Genomic DNA, 15,512 nt, shown 5'->3' with positions numbered 1-15,512 from the left:
TAGTCAGAAAACGAAATTTCTTTGCCAATTTGAAAGCACACTTACTACTCTTTTTTTGGCAAGTGATAAGTACTTTTACAGTCTGACACATTTTGAATCCACTTTTCAGATTCTGAAAACAGCACATGTCCAAACAGCTTTTTGAGACCAGGAACATGTGTAACCTGGGTGAATGACTACACTCCAGCAAGGGCAACCAGCCTTAGTGATGCTGAATGTATTTGCATTACTGACTGCAACCTCAAACCCCACTCGGTTGTAAATACTATGCATGATTCTACAGGATAAGCAGCTGGGTGTGTGCTAAGAGTCTGCTTCTGCAGAAAAATAGCTGCCCCTTTCCTACTAATGCAAATGTAAAATTACCAGAGTAATACGCAATAAATCTCTGTCTATAATTCCTCTTTGCACACAGAGTCATGGTTTGATATTAGTCAGAAAACGAAATTTCTTTGCCAATTTGAAAGCACACTTACTACTCTTTTTTTGGCAAGTGATAAGTATTTTTACAGTCTGACACATTTTGAATCCACTTTTCAGATTCTGAAAACAGCACATGTCCAAACAGATTTGAGACCAGGAACATGTGTAACCTGGGTGAATGACTACACTCCAGCAAGGGCAACCAGCCTTAGTGATGATGAATGTATTTGCATTACTGACTGCAACCTCAAACCCCACTCGGTTGTAAATACTATGCATGATTCTACAGGATAAGCAGCTGGGTGTGTGCTAAGAGTCTGCTTCTGCAGAAAAATAGCTGCCCCTTTCCTACTAATGCAAATGTAAAATTACCAGAGTAATACGCAATACATCTCTGTCTATAATTCCTCTTTGCACACAGAGTCATGGTTTGATATTAGTCAGAAAACGAAATTTCTTTGCCAATTTGAAAGCACACTTACTACTCTTTTTTTGGCAAGTGATAAGTATTTTTACAGTCTGACACATTTTGAATCCACTTTTCAGATTCTGAAAACAGCACATGTCCAAACAGATTTGAGACCAGGAACATGTGTAACCTGGGTGAATGACTACACTCCAGCAAGGGCAACCAGCCTTAGTGATGCTGAATGTATTTGCATTACTCACTGAAACCTCAAACCCTAAAAGTATTCCTCATTTATACCAGTACACCTTAATTTATGGTGAAAACATAGTCCATAATATTTTACATGTTCCTTACATTTAAATTTCTCCCAAAACACAAAATGATAAACACAACTTCAACAATAGGAATTCCAATTCTATTATTCATTTCTTAATTTACCACATACATCCCCTCTCAAACTCATAACTCACCTTTAAAATTAGTTAGTTGTGAAATAAATGTGGCACTCAAACAGCAGATTATCAGAGCCAGGATCTCTGTTCTGTACACCTCTCTCCTCTCAGCAGAACCAGATAATGGCAATGTTTCCCTCTCTTTTTCCACACATATACATGTTAATTTCAAATCTCAGTGCTTCCCCCTTTTTTTCAAATGTAATCACACATTTCTATTGGTTGAAAACCAACCCTTTTCCAAAAGTACCCTTCCCCCAACTTGACTTCTGCCTAGTACCCTTCCCCCAACTTGACTTCTGCCTGCTACCATAGCAACAGCTCATGGAACACTGCTGTGTGAAGTCAGGTCAGAAGTTCACCACACAATGTTTCATTTCCAAAGAGCAAGAGTGCTTGACTTTTCTAACCTAACAGCAAATCCATAGTAATGTTCTTTGGTAACACATTTTTCTGTACCAATACAAAACATATTTCTATAAATTGACAAATACAGCCTAGTTTTTAGTGTAGAATGGTATGAAACAGCCAATGAGTTCTTTTTATTTTAAAAAAATATGTATGCCTCCATTTCCAAACTGTCTTTCATTTCTTTTTCCCATTCTACTGAAATACACCTCCTGAGTGCATCCAGATCTCCTTTGAAGATGTTCACAGTGTTGTAGGGCACAGCTATGTCTTCTGGAGTGAAAAGTATGCAGAGAAAACAGGTATGGTGAGAGACCTTGCTTTGCGAAATGTAGACATTAAATGGATTGGTCAGAGAGGGTTAAAGTGGCACCAATTGATGCCATTGGTGAAATCCTTCATGCAAATCCAACACCCTGACCTCATAATAGTGCACTGTGGTGGCAATGACCTAGGCACTTTGACTGGGGTAGGTCTGGAAATGCTTATGAAGGAGACCTTTGCACAACTGTTTTCACTTTTCCCTAAAACTGCCTTTGCGTATTCTAACATATGCCAAAAGCAAAAATGGAACTGGTCCAATCATTTTTGTCCGCAGATTGACAAAGCAAGAAAGCACGTCAACAAATCTGTTTCTGCTTTCCTCCGAGACTATGGTATGGGTTCCATTTACCACAACAACTTGCGTTACGACATGCAAGACATTTATAGAGGAGATGGTGTACACTTCACTGATGAAGGGAACAGAGTCTTCCTCTTGAACCTTAGACTCTGCATCGGTACTTACTTGTAGGTACCGAAAAACACTTCATAAACACAACGGCTCTTTTTAGAGCCCCCTAATATCTTAACACTTATATCTGAATTTTATTTCTTTTTTAATTTTTTTTTCTACCGTACGCGTACGGTAAGCTTACCGTACGCGTACCCGCGATTTTTTTTTTAAATTAATAAATGTTTTTTTTGTACTTTTCTGTCCTTCTTTGACCCCCTTTAAAATGTTAGGGGGTTTGTAACTCTCTTCCTTGCCCCCTTTTCACGTTATCTCCTTTTTTTTGTCTGTGTGAAACACACGAAATGGCGGCTGACACTTCCTGATTTCGTCCGATTCGAATGTTTACAGTCATTTGACAACCAATCAGATTTGAGCTCGCGCACGGCGCCGTACGCGTACGGTAAGCTTACGGTAAGCGCACGGAGCGCGCTAACAGATATATATATTGATTTAAATGCTATTTTCTCAGGAACTACTGAACAGATTTACACCAGACCTACAAAAGGCACTTCCTTGACCTGCGGACTACCTCTCTGCCAAATTACAAGTAATTCTGTTCAGCCGTTCGGGCTGTAGCTGTGTCTAAAGGTCCTATGGAAAGATGCATGGGGAAAACGCGTTTTGGGACCCCCCTTTTTCTCAGCCCCCGCGTGACGAATCCCCCCGAGACTTTCAGGGTAGGAGCGGAGCGTAGCGCCCCATTAGTTTTGAAAATTTCGCGAGGATTCGTCGACCGGCGCCAAAGTTATTCCAAATAGAATGTTGCGGTTTTCCTATGGAAACAGGGTCCTAACTATAACTACCTACTGGCGACCGCCAGTAGGTAATATATATATATATATATATATATATATATATATATATATATATATATATATATATATAATATATATATACACATATATATATATATATATATATTATCTACTGGCGGTCGCCAGTAGATAGTTAAGTTATAGTTAGGACCATGTTTCCATAGGAAATCCGCAACATTCTATTTGGAATAACTTTGGTGCCAGTTGACGAATACTCGCGAAATTTTCAAAATAGGTGGGGCGCTCCGCTCCGCTCCTACCCTCAAAGTCTCAAGGTGATTCGTCAAGCGGGGCCGAGAAAAAAGGGGGGTCCCAAAACGCGTTTTCCCCATGCCTTTTTCCATAGGACCTTTAGTCGAAGGTACAGCTGGTGTCAATCTTTTCAGTAGTTCCTGAGAAAATAGCATTTAAAAGCATATAAATATCTATAAGCCCGCACCGTGCGCGCACCGTGCGAGCACCCTAACGTGCACAAGCGTAATTCTGATTGGTGGTTACATGTTAGTCAACGTTCAAATCGGTCGAAATCAGGAAGTGTCGGCCGCCATTTTGTTTGTTTTCAGTGCGAGAGTGAAAAAGGAAGGTGGCGAACGTGAAAAGGGGGCAGGGTAGAGAGTTCCTGACCCCATAGCCTTTGTCAGGGGGTCCCTGAAGGACCCCGAAGGCAGAATTTTTTTTTTTTTTTTTAAATCGCGGGGGTGCGCAAACCAAAAAGAAAAAAAAAAGAAAATTTTAATACGTAGTTTATTGTAAAATAAATATATATAAAAAATAATAATACATAAATAAATTAGCATTTAAAAAACCGTACAAATTCACTGAAAAAACCATAGGTTTCACACACGTTATAGTTAGGAAATAGCATTTAAAAAACCTTGCAAATTCACTTAAAAAACCATAGGTTTCACACATGTTATAGTTAGGTGGATATTTCACTCGAAAAAACCAATGAAATTCCCCCGTTATAGTTAGTTCAGATAACTATAACTCGCGCGACCGCCACTCTATCACAAGGATGATGTCATCAGTGATGTTATGAGTGATGCCACTGACCATGTCATGAGTGATATAATATGTGACGTCATGAGCAATGGATTGCGGGCGCGCCAGTTATAGTTATCTGAACTAACTATAACGGGGGAATTGCATTGTTTTTTTACGAGTGAAATATCCACCTAACTATAACATGTGTGAAACCTATGGTTTTTTAAGTGAATATATATATATATATATATATATTGATATATATATATCCACTGAAAAAAAACATAGGTTTCAGGCACGTTATAGTTAGGAATTAGCATTTAAAAAACCTTAGAAATTAACTGAAAAAACCATAGGTTTCAGGGGCGTTATAGTTAGCTGGACATTTCCCTCGTACAAAACCATTGAAATTCCCCCGTTATAGTTAGTTCAACTAACTCACTGATGACATCACTGAAGACATCTCAAATGACATCACTGATGACATCACTGATGACATCATTCATGTGATCATTTGATGCATCTTCTCACAATCTAATATAACCTTTGATACACCCTCTCTAAATTACATACTGCCACTCTCAAAACCATAGACACTCCAACACCAATAAGCACATACCTCATCACAATCACAGAGTCTTAGGTCTAAACACCCATCCACTCACTCACCTGTACAGTCACTCATACTTATGGTCACTCAGTACTAGGGGTGGGCGGAATTTGCGTAATCGCATTACGCAAATCTCCGCGAAACGGTAAAAATCTCCGCGAACACGCAGAAATTCCGCGAACACGCGGAATTGCTTGTTCGCGATGCTTTTTTCCGGTTCACAATCGCTGTTTGCGTGCTCGGGGAGAAATATCTCGCGAACACGCATTTTGAGAACGCGAACAAGCAACAATTTCGCGAAGTCCCGGAAAGCAGAATTTTGGGCAATTTCGCGTTCTCCGCGAAACGCGAAATTACGCAAATTCCGCAAATTCCGCAAATTCCGCGAGCGGAACGGAATTTACCGCCCAGGCCTACTCAGTACAGGACTATCATATGCACTCATACACCTATATAGACACTCACACACCGCTACTCATCCATAGAGGTACTCACACACATACTCAGTCATGCAAATAATTAATCACACTGCCATTTAATCACCTATACAGTTATACACACATAAGCTCAATTACTCATACAAATACTAGAACATTCTCATGGTCTTATACAATCAATGATACAAGCACACACTCATCCATACAGCCACTCGCACTATCACACACTCTCCGTTATAGTCATTTCTGTACTTCAACATACATATATACTGCCGTTCACATATGTAGTAAATTACACATGTATATTCACACACTAACACAATCATACACATATTCACCCACCCATACAGTCCATTACAGACCTAGTGTTGAAACCATGCACACAGTGAATCACCCACTGACACATCTATGCACAGAGTCATACACATCCCACCCACACAAACACTCAGGCACCCATACAGATACTCAGACAACCAATCAATAACTTATATAGACATTCATGTACCTTTTCACAAAACCATGCATCCGCTTACACACCAACAGACAGACGCATACAGACATTCACACAGTTTAGTCACCAACCCATGCATTCAGTAAGATACGTTTAATCATTCACTTATACAGTCAGTCACGCACCTACTAAATCTTCCATACAGACACTTATACACCCACTCATTCCTCAATACAGCTTGGCATATATATGAAACAAAATGTAACTTTAGAGAAACAGACAGACACTGAATGATGTCATCAGTGATGTAATTTCAGATGTCATCAGTGATGTCATGAGTGATGTCACTGACCATGTCATGAGTGATGTAATATGTGACGTCATCAGCAGTGCATTGCGGGGGCACGAGTTATAGTTAGCTGAACTAACTATAATGGGGGAATTTCTAGGGTTTTGTACGAGGGAAATGTCCAGCTAACTATAACGCCCCTGAAACCTATGTTTTTTTCTGTGAATTTCTAAGGTTTTTTAAATGCCAATTCCTAACTATAACGCCCCTGAAACCTTTGTTTTTTTCAGTGAATATATATATACATATATATATTACCTACTGGCGGTCACCAGTAGGTAGTTATAGTTAGGACCTATTTTCCATAGGAAATCCACAACATTCTATTTCCAATAACTTTGGCGCCGGTCGAAGAATCTTCGTGAAATCTACAAAACTCGTGGGGCGCTCCGGTCTATCTTGAAAGTTTCAGGGTGATTCGTCAAGCGGGGGCAGAGAAAAAAGGGGGCTCCCAAAATGCGTTTTCCCCATGCAACTTTCCATAGGGATCTTTAGCCACGGCTACAGTCTGAACTGCTGAACAGAATTACTCCAAATTTGGCAAAGAGGTAGCCCTTGGTTCAGACTCGTGCCTTTTTGTTAAATGGTGTACATCTGTTCAGTAGTTGCTGAGAAAATCAAAAGTAAAAACATATATATATCTATGGGCGCTGTGGATCCGTGCACCCTGCGCGCTCCCTCCCGATCACGAGCTGCATGCTAATTGGCTGTCAACACTCCAAAGCAGAAAGTGTTGGCAGCCATTTTGTGCTGCAGTACAACCAAGGAACAAGAAATCAGTGCAACAAGTGCGGAAAACATAAAAAGGGGGCAGGGTGTAAAGACTCTGACCCCCTAGGCCTGCTTAGGGGATCCCACAAGGACCCCCAGGGCACCAATTTTTGTATTTTTTTTTAAATCGGCAAAATACACTCTGGGTGCGTGGATCCTGCTGATAACATTTTTAAAAAATGAAGTGCGGCCTCCCACGCTTCTTTGATAATTAGCCCCCAGGGGGGACAAATCCCGGAGGCAAAAATGTTAAATGTAATGGGGGCCCAGAGGGGCCCCCAGCCCTGGGGCCCGCCACCCCCCGGGGCTACAAAAAAATGGGTGGGGGGCTCAAAGGCCCCCCCCAAACCCCAGGGACCACCACCCCCTGGGGCTTGGTACATTGTGGTAGGGGGCCACGCAACCCCCTCCTGGAGCTCTCGAGGGCCCTGGGGACCGCCACCCCCCATGGCCAGCTCCTGCAGTGTCTCGGGGTGCCCACCCCCGGGACACTGCTGTTTGCTATAGCAGGACGGGAGCCACATGGCTCCTGCCCTGCCGTAGCAAATTTGGTTTGGATTTTGGAAACGAGAGCAGGGAAACCTGCTCTCTCTTCCAAAATGTAAACCCTATTGCTTTTCCACATGGGGAGCTGCATGTTAGCAGCTCCTCATGTGGAAAAGCAATGCCGGCTCCCGAAGGATGCGGGGAGCTGGCAGGACTGTGGGGGCATTGGGGCTCCCCCCACGGTCCCCAATGTTCTATTGAGGCCCCGGGGGATGGGGTCCCCGGGAAGAATATAAATTAGTGAAAGGAGCAAATTTCTTTTTTTAACGGAAAAATGTTAAATCACGACTCCAGCATGGCGCTCAGCGTGGCCCCCTGGTGTGAACACGCTGGGTGCACGACTCCTAGCGCGGACCCCTGGTATGAACACGCTGGGTGCGCAACTCCAAAACGCGCTGGATGCGCGACTCCAAACAAAACAAAAAATATTTTTTAATTATACATCAAGCTTACATGTTTAGATCTTGGGTGGCTCTAAAAAGAGCCCTTGTGTTTATTGGGAGATTTTGGTACCTACAAGTAAGTACCTAGGCAGAGTCAAAAGTTGTTGAGAAAGACTCTGTTACCCTCATCTGTGAAATGTACACCATCTCTCCTATCGATGCCATCCACAGTAAAACGCAGATTGTTGTTGTAAATGGACCCCATCCTATAATCTCGGAGATAAGCAGAAACAGCTTTATTGACATGTTTCCTAGCTTTCTCAATCTGTGGACAAAATTGATTGGACCAGTTCCATTTCTGTCTTTGGCATCTGTTAGAATAGACAAAGGCTGTTTGGGGGAAAAGTAACATCAATTCTGCAAAGGTGTCCTTCATAAGCATTTCCAGACCTACCCCAGTGAAAGTGCCTAGGTCATTGCCACCACAGTTCACAGTTATGAAGTCAGAGTGTTGGAGATGCAAAAAGGATTTAACCACTGGCTTCAATTGGTACCACTTTAATCCTCTCTGTCCAATCCATTTAATGTCTACATTTTGCAAAGCTAGGTCTTTGGTCAATACCTCTGCTTTCAGCATACCTTTTGCACCAGAACACATAGCTGTGTCCAATAATCCACACAGAAAGCATCTTGAAGGGATTTCTCTAGGTAATCAGAAGACGTCTGCAGCTGAGGTAGGCGGGTGGAATAATAAAATCTATCTAAAATGGTGGACAAGATGCTGTTTTTAAGAAAGTAGATATTTGATTGGCTGTTTAAGAACACTCTACATTCAAATATAGGGTGCATTTTACTTTGTTTAGAAAGCATGTTTTTATTGGTTATTTTGAAATATTTGAAAGGAACAGCAGAAAGGATAAGGGCATGCTTTGCAAAGCCAACCACACCTGCTGTTGTCATTTGCAACATTGTGTGGTGAACTTGTGACCTGGCAGCTAAGTTGAATGTTGCATAACCTGTTGCTATGGAAACTAATATTAAGGACAAGGGTTGAAGATGTCAGTTGAGAAGTATTATTCTCCGTGACCAACGGAAAATCGTTTTTCAATATGAAACACTGGGAAGCAATGCCATGTTTTGCGTATGTCTATATGTGTTGAGAAATTGAGGGAAAGTTTGCCAATAATGGTTCAACCTTGCAGAGTGTGTTGATCTACATTCTCTGTGTGAGAAAGAAAATCCTGACTGAGTGTGTGAGATTCAGATACTTCTTAATCTACAAATCAATTTGAAAGGTGCGTTATTAATTGTTGAGGGGTTGTATGTGGTGCCTTTGTTTTTAATAAGACTACTGTGTTTCTCCTGCTAAAGTCCAGGGAATAGTCTTGCTTGTCTAGAATCACACTGCGAATCTGTGTGCATTTGGGCAACCATTGTGAGAGAAGCATGTGGTTTATTCATGTGTTTGCTGACACATAACTGCTTAAAAACCTATCTTGTGGTCAAGTTTTAGTAGTATTAGAAGCCAGTCATTGCTTATGCATTCTCAGAATGAGTCAGGCATTCACACTAGAATGCAGTAGTGACATATGTAGAATGTGTGCAGTCACCTTACCCCTTCCAGAATAATGAGTCTGTTTTGCTAAAGTCCAAGGAATAGTATTGCTTGTCTAGAATCACACTGTGAATCTGTGTGCATTTGGGCAACCAATGTCAGAGAAGCATTTGGTTACTTCATGTCTTAGCTGACACATAACTGCGTAAAAACCTATCCTGTTTTCAAATTTTAGTAGTATTAGAAGCCAGTCATTGCTTATGCATTCTCAGAATGAGTCAGGCATTCACACTAGAGTGCAGTAGTAATATAAGTAGAATGTGTGCAGTCACCTTACCCCTTCAAACTAGTGAGTCTGTTTTGCTAAAGTCCAAGGAATAGTGTTGCTTGTCTAGAATCACACTGTGAGTCTGTGTGCATTTGGTTAACCATTGTGAGAGAAGCATTTGGTTACTTGATGTGTTTGCTGATACATAACTGCTTAAAAATCTATCCTGTTGCCAAGTTTTAGTAGTATTAGAAGCCAGCCATTGCTTATTCATTTGCAGAATGAGTCAGGCATTCACACTAGAGTGCAGTAGTGAAATATGTAGAATGTGTACAGTCACCTTACATCTTCCAGACTAGTGAGTCTGTTTTGCTACAGTCCAAGAAATTGTGTTGCTTGTCTAGAATCACACTGGGAGTCTGTGTGCATTTGGGCAACCATTGTGAGAGAAGCATTTGGTTACTTCATGTGTTTGCTGACACATAACTGCTTAAAAACTAGCCTGTTGTCATGTGTTAGTAGTATTAGAAGCCAGTCGTTGCTTATGCATTCGCAGAATGAGTCAGGCATTCACACTAGAGTGCAGTAGTGAAATATGGAGAATGTTTGCAGTCACCTTACCCCTTCCAGACTAGTGAGTCTGTTTTTCTAAAGTCCAAGGAATAGTGTTGCTTGTCTAGAATCACACTGTGAGTCTGTGTGCATTGGTGCAACCATTGTGAGAGAAGCATTTGGTTACTTCATGTCTTAGCTGATACATAACTGCTTAAAAACCTATCCTGTTGTCAAGTGTTAGTAGAATTAGAAGCCAGTCATTGCTTATGCATTTGCAGAATGAGTCAAGCATTCACACTAGAGTGCAGTAGTGAAATATGTAGAATGTGTGCAATCACCTTACTCCTTCCAGACTAGTGAGTTTGTTTTGCTAAAGTACAAGGAATAGTGCTTGTTGTCTAGAATCACACCGTGAGTCTGTGTGCATTTGGGAAACCATTGTGAGAGAAGCATTTGGTTACTTCATGTGTTTGGTGACATATAACTGTTTAAAAATCTATCATGTTATCAAGTGTTAGTAGTATTAGAAGCCAGTCATTGCTTATGCATTCGCAGAATGAGTCAGGCATTCACACTAGAGTGCAGTAGTGAAATATGTAGAATGTGTGCAGTAACCTTACCCCTTCCAGACTATTGAATCTGTTTTGCTAAAGTCCAAGGAATAGTGTTGCTTGTCTAGAATCACACTGTGAGTCTGTGTGCATTTGGGCAAACATTGTCAGAGAAGCATTTGGTTACGTCATGTCTGTGCTGACATATAACTGTTTAAACATCTTTTATACCTCTTGCATTTCTCTAGTGACCCATTCAGCACCATGTACTAATCCATTCACTGCGCCAAAACCCAAACACTTATAAATTCACCCAGGCACTCTCCTTGCAGTACTCTAATCATTCAGTCAGTATCCAAGTAATCATGCAGTGAGCCAGGCCTTAGCACATAGTCTACTTCAAACTCTTATCCACTATGCATGCAGTCCTCTAACCACCTACACACTTGTCTTTCACACCTTCAATTCCCCAATCAGTATCCATACACTTCCAGCAAACACCCTGTCACTCCCCTTGCACTCCTCTAGTAACCCATTCAGTACCATGTACTAATCCATTCACTGCGCCAAAACCCAAACACTTATAAATTCATCCAGGCACTCTCTTTGCAGTACTCCAATCATTCAGTTGGTGCCCAAGTACTCATGCACTGAGCCATGCCTTAGCACATGGACTGCTTCAAACGCCTATCCACTTTGCATGCCGTCCTCTAACCACCTACACACTTGTTTTTCAGACCTTCAATTCCTCAGTCAGTATAAATACACTTCAGCAAACACCCTGTCACTCCCCTTGCACTCCTCTAGTGACCCATTCAGCACCATGTTCTAATCCATTCACTGCGCCAAAACCCAACCACTTATAAATCCACCTAGGCACTCTCCTTGCAGTACTCTAATCATTCAGTCATCTTGGGCGTGTAAACCGGCTTTGGTGCCACTATCAGCCGCCATCTTTGAAGGTGCTCTAGCGGTTGGGGTAGTCAGCGGTCATCTATTTAAGTCACCCAATGCAAGCGCGCAGCCTAATGACTGTGGATTGCATCGAGTGACAGAAAGAGTGATTGAGTGCTTTTATTATCGTTAAACTGCAGGGCTTCGTATGGTGCTGTCTCTTCTCTGCTCCACTCGTGCCTGTTAAACTGTTTTAAAATTGCAAATGTTTTTATAATCTGTAATATATATCGCCTGCCTCACTTACCCGCACTTTAAATGCATTTTACACACGCTGCTTTAGCGTGACGACTCCCTGTTCGTTCCGGCACCGCCATCTTGGGCGTGTAAACCGGCTTTGGTGCCACTATCAGCCGCCATCTTTGAAGGCGCTCTAGCGGTTGGGGTAGTCAGCGGTCACCTATTTAAGTCACCCAATGCAAGCACGCAGCGCGCGCGCGCAGCGGGCGCGCCGATTGCGCGCCGGAGGCGCGCCAGAGGCAAGCCCGTCTGCGCCCGTCCGCGCCCCGGCAGCCCCCAGCGCCAGCAATGTTGCTCGGCCGAAGTGCCAGCCAGAACGAGTGACATACAGCAGAGCACAACTTGTACAGTTAAATCCATCAAGGGGACGTAAGTCAGCAAGTGCTAGTCTTTCCTGCGGCTTAATAAACAGCCGCTCGCTTGTGAAACATTCCTCTGAAGTATTCAGCCTCCTGGAAGATTTGGATTTAGATGCTCTTTTTATAACAGAAACATGGGCCACTACTGAGTCCACTGTTAGCCTGAGTGGAGCCTGTCCTAGTGGATTCAAAATCCTTCATAAACCTCGTAGCTCGGGCAGAGGGGGAGGAGTGGGCCTGATTTTCAGGGATACCTTGGATTTCAGACCATATCAGATTGATGAGGTTGGCGGGATAGAAATCATGGGTTTCTCTCTTCAATCTCCTAGTGGGAACCTACTCACGGGGATGCTCTGTTACAGGCCACCGGGCGCAGCCACACAATTTCACCTTCTAGCTGATACTATCATCAATCTAAAGATGACTCATACCAACATGGCTGTACTAGGCGATTTTAACCTCAGTGAGGACGGAGGCCTCTGCAGTCAACTGAGGGACCTCCTGTACACCTGCTCCAACCTGAACCTCCATCAATTGGTGGTTAGCCCCACCCATCAGAAGGGACGCATTCTAGATCTGATCTTTGCTAATCCAGCTACAACAGAAGTATCTAATATAATGCCCCTGAATTGGACTGATCATTTTTTAATCCACCTGAATATGGCGCTGCCTCATCAGAAAAATCTGCCTAGTCAGCAGAGCCTCTACAGGATGGATAGAGAATGGGCCAAACTGGCAAAAGTCGATCGGCCAACTATTGATTCTGTTACCAGTTTTTTCTCTCCTAATAAGTCCGTGGAGGAAAATTACAGGTCCCTTACGGAACACATAACTAAGCAACTGGACTGCACCATTCCCATAAAGCCATTAAAGAAGATCAGCAAAAGATCAGCGCCTTGGTACAACGAGAAGTTGCATCAACTCAAACTCTCGCGCAGACAAGCGGAGAGGAAATGGAGGAGACACTACTCTGAGGAAGACAAAGAAGCACTAAGACAGATACAACTGGAATACAAAACTCTCATTTTGAGATCTAAGGCAGATTTCTATGCTAACTCTATTGCACAGGCTCCCAATGGCTCCAAAGCTCTTTTTAAGATCGTCCGTGACCTTTCTAACCCGGAGTGCATGAGCAATAGAGTAGCTGCGTCACAAACTCTATGTAATGAAATTGCCTCCTTTTTTCAGGAGAAAATTTCTAACATTGTAAATAATCTGCAGGTCAGTATCCAGGAGGGTCTTGAGGAATTAATTAGCCCGAATGACGGGGATCTGCAAACGACCGCTGTTTTGGACAGCTTTCAACCACTTTCCCAGGAAGCTTTTGATAACCTGACGGAGAGTGTGTCGTCTGGCTCCCCCCTAGACCCTTTCCCCCATAGAATATGGAAGCGCTATGGCCGAGACACCTTTCCTTTGTTAAGGATGATCTGCAACCAGTCTCTGACGACGGGATCTGTCCCAGACTGTTGGAAATTGGCAGTTGTCACCCCTCTGATAAAAAAGCCAAATTTGAACCCTTCGGTGCCAGCTAACTTCAGGCCCATCTCTCTTTTGCCTTACCCGGTGAAAATACTTGAAAAAACTGTCAGCAAGGCTCTGTCCCAGTTTTTGGAGGAGAATTCCTTGCTTGATAGGGACCAGTTCGGATTCCGTCCTGGCCACGGAACTGAAACAGCTCTTACTACCATGCTGGACCACCTCCGTCTGCGTGCAGACAACGGGAATGCCATGATTTTAGTGCTTCTCGATATGTCGGCAGCTTTTGACACGGTGAGCCACCCGGTCCTGTTAGAAAGGCTGAGGCAAATAGGAGTAAAAGGCAAAGTGCTGCAGTGGCTTCAATCCTACCTTGAAGGTAGGCAACAGGTAGTCACTATGGCGCCCTTCTCCTCCTGCAGGTCCCAAGTTGCGCACGGGGTGCCACAGGGATCTGCAATAAGCCCTATTCTTTTTAATATCTACCTGCGTCCCCTGTTCCCGTTAATTAAATCCTTTGGCGTCAGTTTGGTGAACTACGCTGACGACACGCAGCTGGCCTTCTCTCTAGAAGGAGATGAAGCTCTCTCCATGGACTGTTTCCATCAATGCATGCGCCAGACTTCGGAGTGGCTCAGAAGGAACTCCCTCCAATTTAACAGCGGTAAAACTGAGGTGGTCTTCTGTTCGCCATTTAGGATTCTTAAACATCTGCCCTCCGAATTCTGCCTTGCACCGGAGGAAGCACCAATTGCTCCGGTCAGGAAGGTTCGCAATCTTGGGGTGATTATCGATGACGACCTCCAGATGATATCTCAGGCTAGTAAGACCGCCAATGTCTGCTTTGCCCTGCTACGACTGCTTCGTGGTATTCTACCTCTGCTCCCTAGGGAGTCACGAGCTACAGTGGTATGCAACACGGTATTAAGCAGGCTTGACTACTGCAATTCCCTCTATCTGGGGGCCCCGCAGTATATCCTCCAAGGACTGCAGAGGATTCAGTCAGCCGCAGCCAAATTAGTGCTTAACAGGCGGCGATGTGCCTCGGCCACCAAAGCACTGCGGGATCTGCACTGGCTTCCAATAAGAGAAAGGGTCGTCTTCAAGTCCCTTTGCATAACTTTCAGAGCAGTACACGGACTGGGACCTGTCCCCTTGCAGGATAAGTTTGTACGCCACCTACCAAGTAGGCAACTTCGTTCTTCAACAGCTGGTCTACTAGTGGTTCCGAGATTCAGGCGCGCCAGGGTAGGAGGAAGAGCCTTCAGCATAGTAGTACCTGGCATGTGGAACAAGCTCCCTGCAAACTTGAGACACTGCAGTTCCTTATTGGAATTTCGCAAGGGTCTTAAGACATGGCTATATCCTGCAGTTTGACCCAGGCTGACCCCATGTCTCTCTTCTGTCACCTTCTCTATCGCTGATCTTTAGTCATAAGCGCCAGGATGCCCGTAGGGCGACAGCCGCGCTATATAAGTTTCACATCAATCAATCAGTCAGTACCCTAGTACTCATGCACTGAGCCAGGCCTTAGCACATGGACTGCTTCAAACGCCTATCCACTATGCATGCAGTCCTCTAACCACCTACACACTTGTCTTTTACACCTTCAATTCCCCAGTCAGTATACATACACTCCAGCAAACACCCTGTCACTCCCCTTGCACTCCTCCAGTGACCCATTCAGCACCATGTACTAATCTATTCACTGCGCCAAAACCTAAACACTTAAAAAATT

Source organism: Triturus cristatus, chromosome 4_2, assembly GCF_964204655.1.
Source record: "Triturus cristatus chromosome 4_2, aTriCri1.1, whole genome shotgun sequence".
Lineage (NCBI taxonomy): Eukaryota > Metazoa > Chordata > Amphibia > Caudata > Salamandridae > Triturus > Triturus cristatus.
The sequence above is the reverse complement of the archived record's forward strand: the minus strand, read 5'-3'. Positions refer to the sequence as shown.